Source organism: Euprymna scolopes, chromosome 14, assembly GCF_053919585.1.
Source record: "Euprymna scolopes isolate OS-2025 chromosome 14, ASM5391958v1, whole genome shotgun sequence".
Classification (NCBI taxonomy): domain Eukaryota; kingdom Metazoa; phylum Mollusca; class Cephalopoda; order Sepiida; family Sepiolidae; genus Euprymna; species Euprymna scolopes.
In genome coordinates, this window is record NC_136495.1 from 55,168,297 (window position 1) to 55,191,268 (window position 22,972).

Here is a 22,972-nt window from a genome sequence, read left to right on the forward strand (position 1 = left end):
AAGGACTGCTCATCCACCGAAAGAGAACAAGAAATGGAAGTGCAGCATCTGAAGAACAGATGGTATTTATTTGCTCTCCCACTGAGCAAATTAGGCACAAGGCCGTTTTTAATGTGAGGTAAAAACCAGCTCCCCAAAAAGGGGTCACTCTGGTTACCAAAAATAATAATTGTCCCAGTATAGAGGGTTTCCCCTCCATTGACTGGTACAAATATCTTAAGTGCAGCATCTGAAGAACAGATACTACACTTTGATCTTGACCAAATGTAACTAACGGAAGAAAAAAAATATGCAACAAATATATGTTACCAAATGCTTGCATAAATCAGTTTTCAATCTATATGGATATGATTATTTGTATTTAAACCTATTTTAAAGCGTTTTTTTTTATTCAAAATAAACATCGTGTTCACTCTGTTTGGTTAGAACAAAAAATGGCTGTCCAGAAGTCCTACACGAGGATCCTTGATAACCTCAGAATAAAATAATAAACAAAATGCTGGTAGAAAAAATACTATGCACGATCAAAAAGTGAAAGAGAATTAAACGAATTAAAATCGATTTTTCTAGAAAGATAAAAGCCTGAATTTTATCATATGAAAAACAGAATAATATCAAACTTTTTCTACTATTTTTAATAGAATTAAAAAAAAAATTCACCGCGATTTCTTTTTTACATCGAGAGATAAAAATTAACTTTTTTAAAAAGCTTTTTGAATCAATTATTATTTTCTCTTTGTTTTTTTTTTGTTTTTTTTGTTTTTTTTTTGTCTAAATAAGATTTAGGATGATATATGCTATACGAATATTCAAAAATATTATAACATAAGTACCTTAATTTCAAATAATTTAATCTTTTATCTCAATGTAGAAGTCTCATGTCAAAATTCGAAAACCCAAAATTTAACGTTTATTTTTTCAGAAACTACAGAATGCTTTACAAGACATAATTCATAATTTTGAGGTAAGAACTGCTTGTAAATACAGAATAACTATTTTAGCGCGTATAGTCGACCACAGGGGAATTCATATCAAGTAACAAGAAATTGCCGAAAGAAACTATCGTATTTTTTAGCAAAATGCGCAGTTATTTATCGATTTTTTTCTTATTTGGTACCGATTCTTCAAATCATTTCCTATTTAATGATATATTAGCAATATAGGGCTCACTAAGAAAATTATTAATTTACTTTTCAAAGATTTAAATGTAGTGTTTTTCGTAAAAATAATGAAAATATATAATTTATTGCCTATGAAAATTTCACATAGCATTAACGATGAACAAATGCAATTTGGCTTTAGTTTAAAAGAAAAACAAATCTTGTCTCACAATTTTCAACCAAGGAAAACATTTAATAATATGCGCCTCTTTTTACAAGTTAATTTCTTACTTTTGGCAAAATATATGCTGACATGACATATAAAGTAAAATTACTAAACCTATGTAGTTAAAACTCTAGATGTTCTGAAACTACTAAAAAAAATCCACCTTTTTTTTATTTATTTATAACTCTTTCTCCCCTAAATCCGGCTTAAATTCTAAAATATACCTAACAGAATCCATAATTGATTTCCTACTCAAAAAGATTTTTAATATAAACTATATTGGATACATCTAATGACTCAAATGTACTAGACGCATCTTGGCTTTCTCTGCCCACCTCCATCGGCATGGTAGATTGCCGACTCCTTGGCCCAACTCAGACTTCACACATACAGGCCACCGTTTATGAACGAAAATACCTTTCTTGACATGCACAGTTTGCGAATTCCCTTTATCTCTTTCTTTCTTGCTTTTTATTTTAATTTACTAAAAAAAATTTTTTTAATCCCCCTTTCTTCCCTAAACCCAACTCAAATTCTAAAACATGCCCAATAGAATCTATAATTCATTTCCTACTCAAAATGATTTTATATGGGCTGTAGGACGCATCTGTTTGCCCATTTGATCCGGATGCATCTTAGCTCTCTCTGTCCGCCCTACCGCCGTCGTCGTCGATGGTGATTACTGATTTCTTAACCTAGGTTTAACTCCAAATCGTACGCGTGCCACTTTTCAAATGACAGCAGTTTATTTCTGACAAGTGCATTCATCAATTCCCTCTCTTTCTTTTCTTTCTTTATTGCTTCTAATTTACTTTAATTTATATATTTTCTCTCTAATATTTCCCCTCCTCTCTTTCCCCTTTCCCCCTCCCATCTTTATCCATTACGCCCACTCTTTTGGTTTTTAATATCCATATATAATCAAAACAACAATTTTTTCCTTATAATTTATTTTAACTTAAACTATCTGAAGATATGAACGGGTAATCTTTTTCCCGTTTATTGAAACACCTTGTAATGAATTAAGTTAATACACCCGAGGTTGAAATAATAATAATAATAATAATAATAATAATAATAATAATAATAATAATAATAATAATAAAACATATTTATCTCTACTTATGTATTGAGCACTTTTTCTTTGTTTTTTTTATATCAAATATACCTCCTGATATATATATATATATATATATATATATATATATATATATATATATATATATATATATATGTGTGTGTGTGTGTGTGTAAATTTGGTTCGTTACAAGCGAATAAAACCATATTTCTACGTTACCAATTTATTTGAAATTTTCAGACAACCCATCTTTAGAGTCAAGGTATTTTTTATGTTATTAAAATAAATTTACCTCGCGAATTATTAAAATATTAAATAAAATAAATATATTTTTTTAACCGTTAGTGCGAATCTGCTTTGTTGATAAAACTGAATTTCCGGTTCGATTCATTTCACAACCACGAATTGACGAAAGATTTCATTTTCTGTTAACTCGATAAGTAAAAAAAAAACAAAAAAAAACATAATTCATTTGTTTATCTTCCAAATTTTTTAATTTACACATTTTTCTTTATTATATAAGGCCAAAAAAATAAGATTGGTTGGTAAAGTACAGTTTATTTTTGTCCGCGTTATTTTTTTAAATCGTATTTCCAGGTTTAATTAGTTTTATTATATGTTTTTTTTTATTCAATTGTAAGGTTAAAATACACCCTCCCCTCCCATGTTTAGAATGGCTTTTTAAATATTAACGTTATTATTACAACACGGATCACTCTCTGCATGAGTACTGTACTTTCACCTAACCCATCTTTAGAGTCGAAGTATGTTTTTATGTTATTAAAAAAAATTTACCTCGCGAATTATTAAAATATTAAATAAAATAAATATATTTTCGTAAGCCATTACTGCGAATAAACTTACTCATTACTGCGAATAAACTTACTCATGCAGAGAGTGATCCGTGCTGAAATAATAACGTTATTATTTAAAAAGCCATTCTTAACATGAGTAAGGGAGGGTGTTTTGTACCTATTCTGTACTTTAACCTTACAATTGAATAAAAAAAAACGTATCATAAAACTTTAATTAAACGTGGAAATACGATTTAAAAAAAAATAGCGCGGATCACTCTCTGCATTAGCACACACACACACAAAAAAAAATAATCCCATATTTTAAAAATTTAAATTATGTACTTACCAATTTTTTAATTTTAAAATTTATGTTAAGGCTTTTCACTCATGAAACATTACGTTTTAATTGTTTAGTTTCTTTTCACGGCATTGTTTACATAAAAAAGTTTGTTTCAACTTTTTCTAAACTGTTTCATTTTTACAATATGCCTCAACGTATAATAAAAACCCTAACCTCCACATGTTAAAAAAAAACAAAAAAAAACGCCCTTCCATAAACATCGAAAGCCGTTCTTAATATGGGGAGGTTGGGGGTGTTTATTCCGAAAGTCGTTTTAACATGTGGAAGTTAGGGTGTTTACTTTGTATAATATGCTGGGGCGAGTCGTAAAATTAACGAAGTTGCTATCTATTATTTATTGCAAGAATTGCTTGAAATTTATTTATTTGACAAAAAAATATTACATTTTGGTACTCCTTGGGCGTTGAGTTCCATGGCGACCAGCAGAAAAAAATAATAGTCACTCCCTTAGTCCCCCACCCCAGCCCGCAAGTAACATATTTTATCTACTGACATTGCCGTAACTAAACGATTATTTGTCACATTTACAAACATTTATTTATTTATTTATTTTGAAAAAAAGTTTTACTTTTTATGAATATTAAAAGAAAAATGGGTACTCATGCAGAGAGTGATCCATGCTGAAATAATAACGTTATTATTTAAAAAGCCATTCTTAACATGGGGAGGGGAGGGTGTTTTGTACCTATTCTGTACTTTAACCTTGCAATTGAATAAAAAAAAACATATCATAAAACTTTAATTAAACGTGGAAATACGATTTAAAAAATAGCGAGGATCACTCTCTGCATTAGCACCGAAAAATGTTACTAAACATTTATTAATAATTTCTCACTTTTACAAACATTTTATTTTAAATTTCTTTTTAAATGACGACTTTTATCGACTTTTTTTTTTAATTCCCCCCCCCCCCCAAATGGTGTTTATTCCAAAATCCGTTGTTAACGTGGAGAGGTTGAGGGTGTTTATTCTGAAAGCCGTTCTTAACATTTGTGGAGATGGACCTAATGTAAAAATAAATAAATAAATTTAAAAAAAAAAACTAAATCATTTACTGATAACTTCTCACTTTTACAAATATTTTTTAATTTACATGCGCGGATGAACAAATTGTTGAATAGTGCGAAAACAAAACGCTTTTGTAATAAACTTCGGGATAATTTTTTGGGTAAATATTTACATTTAGGTCCACCTCCACAATTTTCTTTTTTAAATGACGACTTTTATTGATAAATAAATCTACTTCTCTGCCACGGGCACTGAACCCCTCCTTTTTTTAATAGTATTTTCGGGTGGGTATGCTGACAACAAATATCAGTTAAATTTTGCAAATAGTACCCCCCTCCAAAAGTGGTGTTTATTCCGGAAGCTGTTCTTAAGATGAGGAGGTGGGGGGTGATTATAAGGTGGACCTAATCTAAAAAAAAAAGAAAAGTTTTTTATGCGCACATAAGCAACTATTTTTTATTAACTTTTGTCTTAACTTTTTTATTTAAAAATTAGTAAATTTCAATGAAGAGAATAATAAATCATTTATCATTAATATGTGTTTTTGGTTTTGTGTTGAATGAAAGTTTTTTTTTTCATTACAACAATAATGAACCAATTTAAATCTTCCGGCATGCGTTTAAGGGTTACGAAATTATCAATAAATCGTTTAGTTACTAAGCCAACGTCAGTAAATAAAAAAAATGTTACGTGCGCATGCATTAGCCTTGACTAGGGGGGGGGCTAAGGAAGCGACCATTAAATAATTATGCTGGTCGCCATGGAACTCAACGCCCAAGGAGTACCTAAAGTGGCACTTATGCACTTATGTTATCGTGCTATTTTTTAAAATAGTATTTTCATGTTAAATTCAAATTTTACAATATGTTTTTCTTTTATTAATTTGTTAAGTGAAAGTACCCGGTCGGTTTCTAATGTGAGGAAAATCTAGCCCCCCCCCCAAAAAAAAAGAAAGTGGTACTCTGGATAATAACAAAATATTAAAATTGCCTCAGTCTCGAAAGATTTCTCTACTGAACGAGGAAAAAAAACGGTGAAGTATAGTTCACCTTCTGTTTCTCTCCCCCTCTCTCTTCCTCTCTTAATATATCTCTCTATCCATCTCTCCCTTTCCCTCTCTCAATCTATCTTTCTCTCTATATCACCCTCTCCATCTCTCTTTGAGCCCCTTTCTCTCTCTAACTCCCTCTATCTCTCTCCTTTCCTCTGTCTCATCCCTCTCTGTTTCTAACTCTCCCCCTATCTCTGTTTATCTATCAATCCCTTTATCTCTCTATCTCCTTCTCTTTCTCTATTTTCCTCTCACTTTCTCTTTTCTATCTATATATCTTCCTCTCTATCTATCCATCTCTAATCCCTCACCCTATTTTAGTCTCCTAAATTAATTACAGTGAATAAGGCATTGTCAAAACATGGATAAATCCTATTTTAGTCACCTAATTTACTGACTGTGAGAATAGAAGTTATTTGGAAATTACTGCTACCTTGAACAGCACCAGAAGTAACTGGTAAAACCTATCTAATTAAATTGATTTTGGCAGCCATTTGGTAACAAAATGACATAGCCTTAGCCCTTGCTGCATGAGGAATACCTGCGACCTTGCTGCCAAGTAGAAAAATTATTTATTCTACTTTAAAACATTCAATTTTTCAAAAATCTCATGTTCGACATCTCAAAAACATCCAATATGGGGAAAAATATTGCAGAAATGCAAACTTATTGTTTAGGATGAATGCACAATGGTACGCAAAAAATCACTTGAGGCTCTTGATCGATCCTTGCAAGATTTGCGTGGCAATGTCAGACCATTTGGGAATGCAGTAATATTGCTTGCAGGAGATTTCAGACAAATGTTACCTGTTATTCTTCAATCAACACCAGCAGATGAAATAAATGCTTGCCTCAAATACTCTACTTTTTTGTTCCATGTGAAGACATTAAACTTAACTCAAAATATACATGTCCAATTGCAGACTGTTCGATCCGCACAAAAACTTTTGCATCACTTGTGAGAAATTGGGTACGAAAAAGTGCCAGCTGATCAGAGTTAAGGGCAAAATTCTTTGACTTTTAACTTCTGTAATTTCTGTAATTTTATTTCATCAAAAGAATAGTTAGTTTAAAAGGTTTTTGCAGATATTCAAATTATAAGAATTCCATTTGCCTGAGTGAATGAGCTATTCTTGCAGGTCAATACAAAGATGCCCATGAACTTAACGCTATTATTCAATGTAAAATTCCAAGTGAGGTAGTCAAATACAAATCCATCGACACTGTCGTGAAAGCAGATAAAGTGGTTAATTATCCAACAGCTATATTTGCCAGGGATGCCACCGCATGTATTGCAACTGAAATTTGGTGTACTAATTATCATGTTGTGAAATATAAACCAATCCAAGCTTTGCAATGGCACATAGCTTGCAGTAAAAAAAATTAACAAACAATATCATAGCAACAACAATCTTAACAGGACCTTTCACAGATGAATATATCTTCATTCCATGCATTCCTATGATTCCACCGGATACATCATTACACTTTAGGAAATTGCACTTTCCAATTTTATTGTCATTTGCCATAACCATCAACAAAGCACAGGGAACAATCTTTACAATTGTGGGCCTTACAGTTACACACTGACTGTTTTTTTCACATGGACAATTTATGTTACGTATTCAAGAGTCACCAAACCGGAAAATCTCTATATCAGCTAAGAAAATGGAACAACAAAAACTGTGTACCCATGCAAAATGGAAAATTAAACCTATAAGAAACATGCTTTTTCTCATTTTGGAACTTTTTCCATTGCGCCAATTTGAGCCACAGCAACGCGTGGCAGGGTACAGCTAGTATATATATATATATATATATATATATATATATATATATATATATATATATATATATATATTAGCATGAGTACTGAGCATTGCCTGGGTTGACATGAAGTTCTGTTTGAAACACACCGGTATACTAATTATTTTCATTATGGGCAACGTGGATACCCCCACAACAAAAATAAAAGAACGGATGAAAACATGTAAATGTAATCGCCCCCAAAAAGAAGTATGTGATACATATTTCGGCAGAAGGGCTACAAAGAGAAGAAACTATTCTCCGGATACTGAGCACTGGAAATACCCCCCCAATAAAAGATAATTAAAAATAAATCATTACAACTTTTGTTTCAATAAAAATAGCAGTGAATGCCCGTGCAATCGCAAAAAAAAGAAAAAAAAACGATCTACCAAAAATTAATTCCAAAAACAATTAAATGATATTTTTCGTTATTTTATATTTCTAATGTAATCATCACCCCCCCCTAAAAAATTGAATTTGTCCTATTTTGGGGTTCGTTCTGTTTATAAAATTTTTAGGTAAAAGTACATAATGGTTTCATAAAAATTAATTAAATTTATCGTTATTTTATGTTTCAAATGTAATTCACGCCCCCCCCCACAAAAAACCTTAAAAAGTTTGTATTTGTCATGTTTTATCCTCCCCCCCCCCGCCTCGATCGCCAAACTTGAAAAAATGCTAGAGATGACATGTCTGGTTGAACGCTTTGTGGCCAAAAAGTGGGTTCTCATTTTACGTTAAATTTATATAGAAAAGTTATCCGCCACGCTAAAATGTTAATTTTTTTTTCTAAATTTCTTCTTCCATATTATTTATAAAAACTGCTTAAACGTATTAGGCGACAAAAAACCAGGTCTTATTTTTTTTGGTCAATGTCAAGTTTCTTTCCAACTCCCCCCCCCCAAACTTTAAAATTACGACTTTTAATGGTTTTCAGTGGTACTGAAAACGAATATTACGTTTTAATGTGGGGTAGATAAGTAGTTTTCATGATATGAAGGAATTACTTTTTCAAAAAGTGGAGGATCACTTTCCTATATAAATTTAACGTAAAATGAGCACCCACTTTCTTGTCACGTAGTAATTTCTTCATATCATAAAACAAATTTAACTGTGATATTCGTTTTCAGCACTCCCGAAAATTAGCGCTGTTGTTTTTTACAAAGACATGCGTTCATTTTTTTCATCTCATAATTTAGGACGCTAATTATGCTGTTAGTAAGTTTACAAAAGTATACTTTTGATTTTCGTTCTTTTTCATTATACAACATGTATAGTTGCGAACAGGTGCCTCTGCAGTTTAACATTTCACAAAAATTCTGTTTACATTAAGGCGGTTAAGTAAACTACAAAAGCACCTGGTAAAATCTATACAAATTCTATAATTGAATACCCACTTCAAAAAAAAAAAAAAAATGAAAAGCAAAATATATTTTTGTAAACCGCTCGTGTAAGCTTACTGACAGCATTATTTACGTCCTAAATTATGGAAAATAAACGAATATCTTTGTAAAAAAAAAAAAAACAGTGCCGGTTTTCGGTGGTGCTGAAAACGAATATCACAGTTAAATTTGTTTTATAATATGAAGAAATTATATATATATATATATATATATATATATATATATATATATATATATATATATATATATATATATATATATAATGGGTGTATAGATTGGTTTCTTAGATGCAAATCCAAAGAAATCCGCGTGATTATTAAAGAGTGCTCAATGGATATCGCTCCCTTTTTTTTGTCTGATGAAGTGGTCTCTTTAAATTGAGATTCCAGTGAAACATGTATGCACATATGTAACCAATAATGTTTATATAATGAACAGACTATATATATATATATATATATATATATATATATATATATATATATATATATATATATATATATATATATATATATGAAGTAAAATGGGCTCTGGATCATAGTGATGGACCCAGGTTTCATCCTGTGTAATTAGTCTTTTGAAAAAATTTGACTCATCTTCTTGGCACATCTCCAAATTTATCTTCGAGCACTCGACGCGTTCTTGCTTCTGGAATGGTGTGAGCAACCTGGGAATCCATCTGGCAGACACCTTATGCATATGCAAATGGCCATGAATGATAGTTTCCACAGACCCTGTACTAATCTTGATATCTAGGGCTATTTGGCGAATAGTAATGCGCCGATCTTCCAAAATGGCAGCCTCAACTTGATGGACAGATACCTCATCAGTGGCAGAAGGGGCGACCAGGTCTGGGAGCTGTTTCTACAGACTTCCGGCCATGTTTGAATTCACGATGCCAGCGTTTTACAAGGTCATATGATGGGCCATTATCACCATAAGTTTCTTTCATTTCATCAAAAGTCTCCTGTGGTGTGCGTCCTTTCAAATACAAAAATCGGATCACTGCTCGACATTCAACAGGCTCCATTTGACACCTGACTCAATTCAAACACATGTAAAACAGAAACCACAATTAGTTCAGAGCTGTAATTTGCCACATTATCCGTAGAGATATAAATAATTGCACATGCAAAATTTCAGCTAGATCAGACAACTGGAAGTGGGTCAGAGGCATTACTTATTGCACGCTCCGCGTATCTTGCTCGTAACGTATTCGGTCTGAGAAGGGGGGGTATTTTATAGAAAGACGAAAAGGTCCAAACGTCAATTTACAGTTTGTTGTTGTTGTTGTTGTTGTTGTTATTGTTGTTGTTGTTTTTTGTTTGTTTGTTTTTTTCATGTCCTGTTCTCAACGTACTTTCATTACTCTTTTTCAGTTTCCAAGATATTTTTTTCGCCCCCGTGGCCACGCATGGAGACACGTCATGCTTGCATCGAAGCGGCGGAGAAGAAATAAGACTAGACCATACTAGAAATTGGGAAAGAAGGGGGTTTCGCCTCTTGCTTTTCTCTCTCTCTGTCTGTCTGTCTGTCTGTCTGTCTGTCTGTCTGTCTGTCTCTCTCTCTCTCTCTCTGCTTCGCATTTCAATCTAAAAATAGATTTGATGAAATCCTTTTTTCCTCTTCTTGACTAATAAAATACTTCTTACAGTTGAATCATTGGCTTTCGGGGGCCGGATCACAGTGTAGTATCTGTTCTGATGCTACATTTCACTTTGTTCAGGCCTCGGTCAGTGGAGGAGAAATCCGTCATGACTGAGGCAATTTGTTAACATCCAGAGTGCCCCTCTCTGGAGAGCTGGATTTCCCTCCGCATCAAAAACCGATCTTGTGTCCAACTTTGTCCTCGCGGGGAGACAAGTAAATAAGAAATACATATGGTTGCACGCTCTCGTCTCTTCAGACCGACTTTAGTAGCAGGAATAAAAAAGAATGAATCCGCGGACCTTTGCTAAGTTTAAACAAATATTAACATTTATTCTACCGCTAACACAACTAAGGGGCGGGGGAATGTAATGTCGAGGTGGTCATCCGTGACGTGTTATATCTTCCCTCTTTTGGAAATAGGGTACGATTATGAATATCTCCAGTATCAAATAATCCTTATACACTGTGAAATTTACTTTATGTATGAAAACCAAAAAGGGGAGATCTATAACATATGAGAAATATTTGGAATCAAGTCTCCCGTTGCTGTTATTTCAGATCATTTGAAACCATAGCAGCAAGTTTTAATCTCCCCTCCATTAAGGTCAGAGGTTTAGGGAAATATCAGATATTTTGTAATTCACATGCAAAAGTAGGAAAACAAATGGTTATTATTGAAATATTGGGAGAGGTGCAGTATTTTCCACTCACAAAAATTACCATTATTATAGGGTTTCGAATGTGCTGAAAACGAAATCAATTGTTAAAATCCAAGGAAACGATTAGTTTCCGAGATATAAAAGAATTATAGTGTTAAAAAGTGGGGGATCACTTTTCTATATTAATTTAACGTAAAATTAACACCCAATTTACAGCCATCTTTTTTCGGGGTGGGGGAAGTCTGTTTTTTTTTTTTTCGGGGTGGTGTTTATTTAATAATTGTAACCTGGTAGACCAACACAAAACGGACCTTAAAAAACTTGTTTTTTGAAGGTTTTCGGGTGTGCTTAAAACGAATATTGCATTTAAATTTTCCGAAAATAAGTATTTTTTGGGTATAAGCAATGTAATTTTTATGTTATTAGTGGTGGCCGTTGTTGTACGCGCAAGCGCGCATATTTTTGCTGAATATCTATGGCCCTGTCGGTGGGGCATTAGAATACGCCGACTGCCCCCCTGCAGAAGGTAAAAGTCCCTAAATGGGGGTCCTGGATATGACCTTAAACTATATCCAGTGGTGAGGCCCCAGCTTGTGGGCTTTGGGGAGTGTGGAGCCACCCTTTAATTACCATTGCTCCCAGGTCCACTCTGACCCAGAGTGTTAGTACTTGTTAGGGTCCCAACTATGGGTTAAATAGAAACCGACGTGAAAACAACAAATATATTCTATTAAAAAAAATTTTTCTTCAAAATCTTTGGATTCGGCATTAAAAATCCGAAAAGGGTTGATATGCCGTAAAACAAAAACAACCAACCAACCTTAATATCTATAAAAATACTTATTTGTAGATAATTAAAATGCGATATTCGTTTTCAGCACACCCGAAAACCTTTGGAAAACAAGTTATTTAATGTCCGTTTTTTTGTTGGTCTACCAGGCAACAATAAACATTATCCCTAAAAACAATAACAGACCTCCTAAAAAAGGTGGCTATAAAGTGGGTGCTCATTTTACGTCAAATTAATATAGAAAAGTGATCCTCAACATTTTGAAAATATAATTATTCATATCTTGAAAAGTACTCGTTTCATGGAATTTAAAAGGTTATTTTCGTTTTCAGCACCCTCGAAAACCTGTAATAGTGGTAATTTTAAAGGATCTTTTGAGGGTGGAAAGATACTGCACTTGCACTTTTACCGAAACATTTTATGGCTGTAAAAAAGTGCCAAGAATAGGCTTTGAGTGATGGATGATCGCCTTCATGTGCGATCTTATGGGTAAATGTCACATAGATCACTACACAATTAAGGTAATTACATTTCCAACGAACCTCCATTTGTTAAATTCTGATCAATAGTCGAGAATTCGTACTTATAAAATTACCCAAAAAGTTATATATATATATATATATGAGAGAGAGAGAGATTATTTGTTTTTGTTTTTGCGATACGTTTTGAATGAATTCAATTATTTACGAAAGTGCATTTTACCTAAATGCGAGTTGGGAATAATTTTCCCTTTAACCATTTTTGGTACCCCCATATGGGGAGCGGCATATATATTGCTTTTAAAATATAATTATCCACTGACACATTAGAGTGGCTGATTTCGAATCTCGCTAGATTCAGTCACTCTGATGAGTCGTAGACGACGGAGCACATGTCAGTGGATAATTATATGTTAAAAACAATATGTGTGTGTGTGTGTGTGTGTGTGTGTGTGTGTGTGTGTGTGTGTGTGTGTTCTCTGTGGCCTAACAAGACCAAAAAGCTGGCCAGCTAGGAATCCATATCTACAAATGTAAGCAAATTTGGGCATATTTTATTGGTTTGAAAATATAGGTTCTTTTTTTTATCAATTATCAAAACATTTTGGAATATTATTGTGATATTCAATAAGCCTGCAAATTTGCATGTAGTTTCGTTCAAGAGAACCAAAGATATGAGCATTTCAATATTCAATTTTACTACCAGCAAAGATATATCCATCTATATATATAAAAGGCAAAAATCGGTGTGTATGTATGTATGTATGTATGTATGTATGTATGTTTGTTTGTAACGCTAAAACTTTTGAAAGACGGAACCAGAGTTGACAAATTTGGTATCATATTGCACCTTGATCACCCGGATGACAAATATCGAAATTTCACGTCAAACGGACCAGTAGAAAGGGGTCAACTGATCGTTTTTCTCCTAGGGGGGGCCCCAAAAAAACCTGTCATTTTAACGTTATTCAATACGTGTCACGTGACGTGACGTCAGCTCAAACTTTTGACAGACACAACCAAAGTTGACAAATTATGTATCATATTGAACCTTGATCACCCGCATGACAAATATCGAAATTCCACACCAAACGGACCATTAAAAGGGGGTGAACTGATCATTTCTCTCCTAGGGGGGGCCCCCAAAAAAACCTGTCATTTTAATGTTAATATTACATAATCCAAAAACGCTTAGTCATGTCACGTGACGTGACGTCAACATCCAGTAATGGCGAACAAATGTAAACAAACACTTTGTTTTACCGATACTTTTGTAATTTCTCTTCTGCTTTGTTCTAGAGATTATTAAACTCCATGACAATGTCTCCAACGTATTTAACTGGTTAAAAATAGTATTTATACAAGAGTTTTAACGAAAAATATCAGGAAAAAATGTACAGGAATAAAAAAAAATTCAGCTTTCAAAATATTCGTCGATAAAAAAACCGATCTTTATATTTACGCTAGCCATTTTGTATATTACCACGTGACCTGCTATCTCTTAAACTGGAGGGGGGGGGATCCACTTGAATCCAACAAAACCAGTAATTTTTTTTTTCTATTATATATACATCATTTTCTATAAAATTAAGTGTAGACTTTATAATTAAAACAAAAAATGTTATTCATACTAAAAAAAAAAAACGCTTAGTCATGTCACGTGACGTGACGTCAACATCCACTAATGGCGAACAATTGTACCTATTTACTATGCCTCCCCACGGGACAGAGTTAGACACCAGGGTCGTTTTTTAACGTGGAGAAAAGGTACAAAAATAAAAATTGTCTCAGTCGTGGAGGATTTCTCCTCCACCGAAAGAGAACAAGAAATAGAAGTGCAGCATCTGAAGAACAGATACTACACTTTGATCTTGACCAAAAGGCCAAGAATGCGAACAATTGTTAAAAATAGTATTTATACAAGAGTTTTAACGAAAAATATCAGGAAAAAATGTACAGGAATAAAAAAAAATTCAGCTTTCAAAATATTCGTCGATAAAAAAACCGATCTTTATATTTACGCTAGCCATTTTGTATATTACCACGTGACCTGCTATCTCTTAAACTGGAGGGGGGGGGATCCACTTGAATCCAACAAAACCAGTAATTTTTTTTTTCTATTATATATACATCATTTTCTATAAAATTAAGTGTAGACTTTATAATTAAAACAAAAAATGTTATTCATACTAAAAAAAAAAAACGCTTAGTCATGTCACGTGACGTGACGTCAACATCCACTAATGGCGAACAATTGTACCTATTTACTATGCCTCCCCACGGGACAGAGTTAGACACCAGGGTCGTTTTTTAACGTGGAGAAAAGGTACAAAAATAAAAATTGTCTCAGTCGTGGAGGATTTCTCCTCCACCGAAAGAGAACAAGAAATAGAAGTGCAGCATCTGAAGAACAGATACTACACTTTGATCTTGACCAAAAGGCCAAGAATGCGAACAATTGTAAATAACAACTTTTTTCACAAAACCAACACCGTCTTTCTTTTTTTTCTCTCTCTTTCTCTCTCTCACCCACTTACTCTTCCCTCTCTCTCACCCTCTTTCTCTTGACGTCACACCACTGTTAAACTGTGGGGGGGGGGAACACATTCCCAGGCATTATCTCCTATAGATGCACATTTTATTAGAAATTCAGCTTTCAAAATATTAGACGATAATAAAAATATAAAACCAACACCCTCTTTCTCTTTTCTCTCTCTCTCACCAACTTACTCTTCTCTCTCTCTCACCCTCTTTCTCTTGACCTCCTACTACTGTTAAACTGTGTGTGTGTGGGGGGGGAAGAGGCAGCTTGAAAACCAACAAAAACAGTGCACAGTTTCCCAAGCATTTGGGGTGGGAAGGGGGGGAAGAAGCCGAGCGCACAGTTTCGTGTGAGAGAGAGATAACAATTCTCAACCTATATACTCAACAAATTTTTTATCTACAGATTTGAAAGTTTGTATATAGGGTATTCAGACATATGGAAATATATCTAGCATAATCTATCTATTATATCTATAAAAGTGAAAATGTGTGTGTGTGTGAGGTAGCCAGAGAGAGAGAGAGAGAGAGAGAGAGAGAGAGAGAGAGACAACAATTCTCAACCTATATATTCAATACATTTTTTATCTACAGATTTGAAAATTTGTATATAGGGTATTCAGACATATGGAAATATATCTAGCATAATCTATCTATTATATCTATAAAAGTGAAAATGTGTGTGTGTGTGAGGTAGCCAGAGAGAGAGAGAGAGAGAGAGACAACAATTCTCAACCTATATATTCAATACATTTTTTATCTACAGATTTGAAAATTTGTATATAGGGTATTCAGACATATGGAAATATATCTAGCATAATCTATCTATTATATCTATAAAAGTGAAAATGTGTGTGTGTGTGTGTGTGTATGCGTAAGAGAGAGAGAGAGAACAATTCTCAACCTATATACTCAACGTATTTTTATCTACGGATTTTAAACTTTGTATATAGGGTATTCAGACATATAGAAATATATCTAGCATAATCTATACATTATATCTATAAAAGTGAGAATGTGAGTGTGTGAGAGAGAGAGAACAATTCTCAACCTATATATTCAACAAATTTTTTACCTACAGATTTGAAAATTTGTATATTGGGTATTCAGACATATGGAAATATATCTAGCATAATCGATCTATTATATCTATAAAAGTCAGAATGTTTGCGTGTGGTTGTGTGTGTAAGGTTGCGAGAGAGAGAGAGAGAACAATTCTCAACCTATCTATTCAATAAATTTGTTATCTACAGATTTGACCATTTGTATATAGGGTATTCAGACATATGGAAATATATCCAGCATAATCTATCTATTATATCCATAAAAGTGAGAATGTGTGCGTGAGAGAGAGAGAGAGAGAGAGAGAGAGAGAGAGAGAGTAAGTACAATTCTCACCCTATATATTCAACAAATTTTTTATCTACCGATTATAAAATTTGTATATAGGGTATTCAGACATATGGAAATATATCTAGCATAATCTATCTATTATATCTAGAAAAGTGAGAATGTGTTTGAAAGAGAGAGAGAGAAGAGAGAGAGAGAGAACAATTCTCAACCTATATATTCAACTAATTTTTATGTACAGATCTGAAAATTTGTATACAGGGTATTCAGACATATGGAAATATATCTAGCATAATCTATTATATCTATAAAAGGTAGAATGTGTGTGTGTGTTTGTGAGTGAGTGAGTGAGTGAGTGAGTGAGAGAGAGAGAGAGAGAGAGAACAATTCTCAACCTATATACTCAACAAATTTTGTATCTACAGATTTGATAATTTGTATATAGGGTATTCAGACATAAGGAAATATATCTAGCATAATCTATCTATTATATCTATAAAAGTGAGAATGTGTGTGAAAGAGAGAGAGAGAGAACAATTCTCAACCTATATATTCAACAAATTCTATCTTTACAGATTTGAAAATTTGTATATAGGGTATTCAGACATTTGGAAATATATCTAGCATAATCTATTATATCTATAAAAGTGAGAATGTGTGTGTGAGAGAGAGAGAAAGAACAATTCTCAACCTATATACTCAACAAATTTTTTATCTACAGATTTAAAAATTTGTATATAGGGTATTCAGACATATAGAAATATATCTAGCATAACCTATCTATTATATCTATAAAATGACCATGTGTGTGTGTGTGAGAGAGAGAGAGAGAGTCAGAGAGAGAGAGAGAACAATTTGCAGCTTGTGTGTGTGTGAGAAAGAGAGAGAGAGAAAGAGAGGAAGGAAAATTCTCACCCTATATATTCAACAAATTTTTTATCTACATATTAGAAAATTTGGATATAGGGTATTCAGACGTATGGAAATATATCTAGCATAATCTATCTATTATATCTATAAAAGTGAGAATGTGTGTGTGAGAGAGAGAGAAAGAGAGAGAGAGAGAACAATTCTCAACCTATATATTCAACTAATTTTTTATCTACAGATTTGAAAATGTGTATATTGGGTATTCAGACATATGTAAATATATCTGGCATAATCTATGTATTATATCTATAAAAGTGTGAATGTGAGTGATGGAAAGAGCAAAAAATTCTCAACCTATATAACCTATAAAAGTGAGAATATGTGTGAGAGAGAGAGAGAGAGAGAACAATTCTCAACCTATATATTCCACACATTTTTGGGCACAGATTTGGAAATTTGTATATAGGGTAGGCAGACATATAGAAATATATCTAGCATAATCTATCTATTATATCTATAAAAGTGAGAACTTGTGTGTGTGTGTGTGTGTGAGAGAGAGAGAGAACAATTCTTAACCTACATACTCAACAAATTTTTTACCTACAGTTTAGAAAATTTGTATATAGGGTATTCAGACATATGGAAATATATCTAGCATAATCTATCTATTATAACTACAAAAGTTAGAATGTGTGTGTGAGAGAAAGAGAGAGAGAGAACAATTCTAAACCTATATATTCAACAAATTTTATATCTACAGATTTGAAACTTTGTATATAGGGTATTCAGACATATGGAAATATATCTAGCATAATCTATCTATTTTATCTATAAAAGTGAGAATGCGTGTGTGTGAGATAGCGAGAGAGAGAGAGAGAGAAAAAGAGAGAGATAAAAATTCTCAACCTATACATTCAACAAATTTTTTATCCACAGATTTGAACATTTGTATATAGGGTGTTCAGACATATAGAAATATATCTAGCATAATCTATCTATTATATGTATAAAAGTGAGAATGTGTGTGTGTGTGAGAGAGAGGACAATTGTCAACCTATGTATACAACAAATTTTTTATCTACAGATTTCAAAATTTGTATATTGGGCATTCAGACATATTTCAATATATCTGGCATAATCTGTCTATTATATCTATAAAAGTGAGAATGTGTGTGATAGAGAGAGAGAGAACAATTCTCAACCTATATACTCAACAAATTTTTTATCTACAGATTTGAAAATTTGTATATAGGGTATTCAGACATATGGAAATATATCTAGCATAATCTATTATATCTATAAAAGTGAGAATGTGTGTGTGTGTGTGAGAGAGAGAGAGAGAGAGAGAGAACAATTCTCAACCCATATACTCAACAAATTCTTTATCTACAGATTTTAAAATTTGTATATAGAGTATTCATACAAATAGAAATATATCTAGGATAATCTTTCTATTATATCTATAAAAGTGAGAATGTGTGTGTGTGTGAGCGAGAGAGAGAGAGAGAGAGAGAGAGAACAGTTCTCAACCTATACATTCAACAAATTTTTATATATAGGGTATTCAGAAATATCGAAATATATCTAGCATAATCTATTATATCATTAAAAGTTAGAATGTGTGTGTGTGAGAGATAGAGAGAACAATTCTCAACCTATGCACTCTACAAATTTTTTATCTACAAATTAGAAAATTTGTATATAGGGTATTCACACATATGGAAATATATCTAGCATAATCTATCTATTATATCTATAAAAGTTAGAATGTGTGTGTGAGGTAGCCAGAGAGAGAGAGAGAGAGAGTAAGAACAATTTTCAACCTATATATTCAACAAATATTTGATCTACAGATTAGAAAATTTGTATATAGGGTATTCAGACATATGGAAATATATCTAGCATAATCTATCTATTATATCTCTAAAATTGAGAATGTGTGTGTGAGAGAGAGAGAGAGAACAATTTTCAACCTATATACTCAACAAATTTTTTTATCTACAGATTTGAAAATTTGTATATAGGGTATTCAGACATATGGAAATATATCTAGAGTAATCTATCTATTATATCTATAAAAGTGAGAATGCGTGTGTGTGTGAGAGAGAGCGACACAGAACAATTCTCAACCTATATATTCAACAAATTTTTTATGTACAGATCTGAAATATCACATTTGTATAGAAGTAGAAATCTTGATACCTACTCTGATACCTAATAAAAGAAAGGACACTCTTTAGGGCGGATTTTGATTATAACAAGTCACTAATTAGAAATTATAATAAACATTCTAATAATTTAAGAATTTTACCAAAATAAAATTGCATGGTAATCACCCAATTTCTGCCACAAAATTTTGATTGGCAGAACTCATAAACATAAAATATATATTTTCTAATTTCATCTTTTTTTTTTCTTTTTACATAATCTGGTTTGATGTTTTCCCAAATATTCAAATCACTATATTTTGCTGCTTAATATCAAATACAGCAACTGAGTTATTTTTATGCATCAAACAATTACATTTTCTCATTCATCCAAACTAATCACTGAACATCAATTTCATATTTTCTTCACTAAAATATTACTGTGCTTGATGTCATCAAGTGGAGCGGATCATTTTTTTTTCATTTGTTCACACATTTTTCCAATTTATATATATTTTGTTAAAGATTCTTAGCCTATGTCATTGCATACCAATCTGTTTATTAAAAGTTAAGGTTCACTGTAAACACATATGTTACACCAAAATAAAAACGCTTCAGATAATGTCTTGATATTCAATTCAGTTTCTCACATGACATCTTATGAAGTTAGAAGAAATGTTACAGACTTTTGAATCTCAAACACTTTCAATACTGTGCACTGATATTTTCTTTTTTGCAATATAAGCACATTCATGATTTTTTTTACAAACGTTAAAAACTTTCACATTGTGTAGCAATATACTGAAACAATTATATAAATATTTGTTTTTATTTTGAATGATGCAGGGCATCTGAAGAGAGATTTTTCTAACAAAATGAAAGTATAATTTTTAGCAATAGGTATCTAGGAAAAGGCCACTACATATGTTATAAGTTCCAAATTTCCACAACCTGGCAAATACTGGTACATGCTAGCAAATTTAGATTTGCAATTACAAAATATGATTCTAATTTTTTCCTTTGCTCTTTATTCTAACACTACACTAAGTTTACTGTGTTATTTCGCTACAGTTGATATTGTGTAGAACAATAAGAAAATCATAGTGAACAATGCATTCAACAAAATTTCACACACATTTCTAGATACCTATATCTAATAAGTTCAAAAGAAAGGACACACTTAGGGAGGTATTTTGGTGGTCAAGTCACTAAAAAGAGATTAGCTGGTTTCCCGGCATAGCCCAGGATATAATAAAGATTGACTGAAATACATGTTCTAGCTGGTTTCTAGGCGTTGCCAGGGATGTAATATAGACACATTATGTTGTATATTACCTGTTCTCTTCTCCCTAAGGTAAAACAATTTCATATACATGCTGTAAATTACCTATGCTAGGGATAAAACATGAACAATATCAGTCCTAGGGTAGATAAAACAAATAATACATAGAGATGAAAGATTCCTCTCCCCTAAGAATCAAACATATGTTCAATATCTGCTTTTGTTTTTTCATTGTTTATACGGTCCCGAGCAACGCCGGGTAGCCCTGCTAGTCTATATATATAAAAGGCAAAAATCGGTGTGTATGTATGTATGTATGTATGTATGTATGTTTGTTTGTAACGCTAAAACTTTTGAAAGACGGAACCAGAGTTGACAAATTTGGTATCATATTGCACCTTGATCACCCGGATGACAAATATCGAAATTTCACGTCAAACGGACCAGTAGAAAGGGGTCAACTGATCGTTTTTCTCCTAGGGGGGCCCCCCAAAAAACCTGTCATTTTAACGTTATTCAATACGTGTCACGTGACGTGACGTCAGCTCAAACTTTTGACAGACACAACCAAAGTTGACAAATTATGTATCATATTGAACCTTGATCACCCGCATGACAAATATCGAAATTCCACACCAAACGGACCATTAAAAGGGGGTGAACTGATCATTTCTCTCCTAGGGGGGGCCCCCAAAAAAACCTGTCATTTTAATGTTAATATTACATAATCCAAAAACGCTTAGTCATGTCACGTGACGTGACGTCAACATCCAGTAATGGCGAACAAATGTAAACAAACACTTTGTTTTACCGATACTTTTGTAATTTCTCTTCTGCTTTGTTCTAGAGATTGTTAAACTCCATGACAATGTCTCCAACGTATTTAACTGGTTAAAAATAGTATTTATACAAGAGTTTTAACGAAAATTATCAGGAAAAAATGTACAGGAATAAAAAAAAATTCAGCTTTCAAAATATTCGTCGATAAAAAAACCGATCTTTATATTTACGCTAGCCATTTTGTATATTACCACGTGACCTGCTATCTCTTAAACTGGAGGGGGGGGATCCACTTGAATCCAACAAAACCAGTAATTTTTTTTTTCTATTATATATACATCATTTTCTATAAAATTAAGTGTAGACTTTATAATTAAAACAAAAAATGTTATTCATACTAAAAAAAAAAAACGCTTAGTCATGTCACGTGACGTGACGTCAACATCCACTAATGGCGAACAATTGTACCTATTTACTATGCCTCCCCACGGGACAGAGTTAGACACCAGGGTCGTTTTTTAACGTGGAGAAAAGGTACAAAAATAAAAATTGTCTCAGTCGTGGAGGATTTCTCCTCCACCGAAAGAGAACAAGAAATAGAAGTGCAGCATCTGAAGAACAGATACTACACTTTGATCTTGACCAAAAGGCCAAGAATGCGAACAATTGTAAATAACAACTTTTTTCACAAAACCAACACCGTCTTTCTTTTTTTTCTCTCTCTTTCTCTCTCTCACCCACTTACTCTTCCCTCTCTCTCACCCTCTTTCTCTTGACGTCACACCACTGTTAAACTGTGGGGGGGGGGAACACATTCCCAGGCATTATCTCCTATAGATGCACATTTTATTAGAAATTCAGCTTTCAAAATATTAGACGATAATAAAAATATAAAACCAACACCCTCTTTCTCTTTTCTCTCTCTCTCACCAACTTACTCTTCTCTCTCTCTCACCCTCTTTCTCTTGACCTCCTACTACTGTTAAACTGTGTGTGTGTGTGGGGGGGGAGAGGCAGCTTGAAAACCAACAAAAACAGTGCACAGTTTCCCAAGCATTTGGGGTGGGAAGGGGGGGAAGAAGCCGAGCGCACAGTTTCGTGTGAGAGAGAGAGAACAATTCTCAACCTATATACTCAACAAATTTTTTATCTACAGATTTGAAAGTTTGTATATAGGGTATTCAGACATATGGAAATATATCTAGCATAATCTATCTATTATATCTATAAAAGTGAAAATGTGTGTGTGTGTGAGGTAGCCAGAGAGAGAGAGAGAGAGAGAGAGAGAGAGAGAGAGAGAGAGAGAGACAACAATTCTCAACCTATATATTCAATACATTTTTATACTACAGATTTGAAAATTTGTATATAGGGTATTCAGACATATGGAAATATATCTAGCATAATCTATCTATTATATCTATAAAAGTGAAAATGTGTGTGTGTGTGTGTGTGTGTGTGTGCGTAAGAGAGAGAGAGAACAATTCTCAACCTATATACTCAACGTATTTTTATCTACGGATTTTAAACTTTGTATATAGGGTATTCAGACATATAGAAATATATCTAGCATAATCTATACATTATATCT

The 22,972-nt window shown here is 32.8% G+C and overlaps 3 pseudogenes; all 3 read right to left on the bottom strand.

The window, feature by feature from the left end:
* Positions 1 to 14,173: 14,173 nt before the first annotated feature.
* Positions 14,174 to 14,307, bottom strand: LOC145293508 (U2 spliceosomal RNA; annotated as a pseudogene).
* A 425-nt stretch (positions 14,308 to 14,732) lies between these two features.
* LOC145293510 (U2 spliceosomal RNA) lies at positions 14,733 to 14,866 on the bottom strand (annotated as a pseudogene).
* Positions 14,867 to 21,910: 7,044 nt separating this feature from the next.
* Positions 21,911 to 22,044, bottom strand: LOC145293511 (U2 spliceosomal RNA; annotated as a pseudogene).
* Positions 22,045 to 22,972: the final 928 nt, after the last annotated feature.